Source organism: Phalaenopsis equestris, unplaced genomic scaffold, assembly GCF_001263595.1.
Source record: "Phalaenopsis equestris unplaced genomic scaffold, ASM126359v1 Scaffold220100, whole genome shotgun sequence".
In the NCBI taxonomy this organism is placed as follows: Eukaryota; Viridiplantae; Streptophyta; class Magnoliopsida; order Asparagales; family Orchidaceae; genus Phalaenopsis; species Phalaenopsis equestris.
In genome coordinates, this window is record NW_018238406.1 from 261,551 (window position 1) to 263,719 (window position 2,169).

Genomic DNA, 2,169 nt, shown 5'->3' on the forward strand with positions numbered 1-2,169 from the left:
ATATACGTAAATTAAAACGTCCTTCCGAAGCGGGCGATGTGATTTCAATTCCGGCTGCCGACAGCTTCTTGCGGACGAACCCCCAAACAAACCTCTCTCTTCTTTCTTTTTAGTGCCGACAGGGATCACCTTGCTTGATGCCCCTACCAACTCAAAAGAAGCCATGAAAAGTTCCACTGATTAAAATACTGTAATTAGTGTTTTTTAGCCATTTCCTGATAAGATTACAAAATGAAGGTTAAAACCCTCTGATAGATAACACTTGTAAGATAAAATTACGACTGATAGAGTCATATGTGCTCCTAAAGTTTAATTTTAGAATTAAATTGTGACCTATACAAGGTTTATCAAAGTCATGCAGCATCTCTTGGGCTAGGAGTATGTTGTTAGTTATGCTTCTCCCCTTAAAAAAAAAGCATATTTAATGGCACTAATAAGTTTTTGAGGTGAGGTTGGATCCTGCTCACCAAGATTTTTCTAATAACCTTGGAAATGGTATTAGTTAGACAAACTGGTCTGAAATCATTCCATGTGACCTTCCTATTTTCCCTTGGAATTATAAAAATGGTGGTAAAAGAGAAAAAAACTAGGTAAGTCGTGCCAAAAAAGAAGCTTTGAATGACAACAATGAAATCCACTCTGATAATCTCCCAAGCTTTCTTGGAGAACAAGGTAAAATAACCATCTAGGCATGCAAACTTGTTACCATCAATGCTACTGAGTGCATTTAAAATTTCCTCCTTCTATGGAACAAAGTTGAGATCCAGTTGACTAACATAATCTAGATCGTTAGCAAACACATCAGCAAAAATCTCAGGATTGTTATCAGAATTGGCAGACAACAAGGATTAATAATGAGCAACAACATTGTAGGCCAATTTTTGAGATCAAATAACCAATGTCCCTGATCATTTTTAATGGTTAATAAAGCATTTAATTGTCTTCTATATTTAATCAAGGCAAGGTATTATTTTGAGTTTTTATCCCTAAAGAGAAATTTGTTGGCTGCAACCTTCTGTTGCAAGTATTTATCCACCATAACAATGGCATAATGAAAAGTATAATGGGCTTTCAAAAGATAAGGTTCATTATCCACTTCATAAGCTTGTGTTTCTTCAAGAGAAGCCAAATTTTTTTCAGCTAGAGAAACCCGCTGATGGATATCTCTAAAAATTTATATATTCCACTTCTTTAGGTGATAAGTTAGACTCTTTTGCAGTTTTCATAACCTAGTTAGATGACTCTTTACATGATAAGAGGGGGCAATCCAACCTACTGTCTCGGATCCCCATTAGCTCAAGTCAATGAAGAGGGTAACAAAAATGCCATATACTACTTAAGTTGACGTCTAATACCGACAGAGATAAAGTATCTGCCTATCGAGAAGCATTGTCTAGCTTTAATTTTTGCTGCCCAAAAACTTAGGCACTACATGCTCTTGATAAAATTACCTTCATTTCAAAATTTTATCTGTTGCAATATTTGATGACCCGACTAAGATTTTTCGGACGTCTAGCAAGATGGTCGATTATTTTATTGTAATTTGATGTAACTTTTGTTCCCCTCCGCGCTATCATGAGACATATTTTAGTAGATTTTTTTGTTGCACACCCACTTCCAATTGGGCCCCCACTCAACGATGAACTACTAGGTGAGCAGATACTGCAAATAGAGCCCTCCAATGCTAGACATTGGGAATTGTACTTTGATGGATCTTCTTCAGCCAGAAAGTATAAAGGATCAAGAATAATTGTACCAGGCAAAGCAAGGCTTGGTCTGATTTTCATCACTCCAGATAAGGGTATGTTGAGATTGTCCTATCACCTAAAGGAGCCATGTACAAATAACGAAGCATAATATGAAGCATTGATCACGAGATATAACAGGTATTGCCATCTATGGTGACTATCAACTTATCATTCAATAAGTTTCTGGACAATACAAGATTTTAAAACCAAGGTTAGCAGAATACCATCAGTGCATGATGAAGTTGTTAGAGCATATCCCTAATGTGACTCTATACCAGATTACTCAAGGAAATAATGCCCATACTAACGCTCTAGCAAAACTTGCTAAGGAGCTGGCATGTCCACCAGAGGATTCCATTGATATTAAGTACAAGGAAGATGGATTTTGTCTCGAATCAACCTCAAAAATCTACATGAGCTG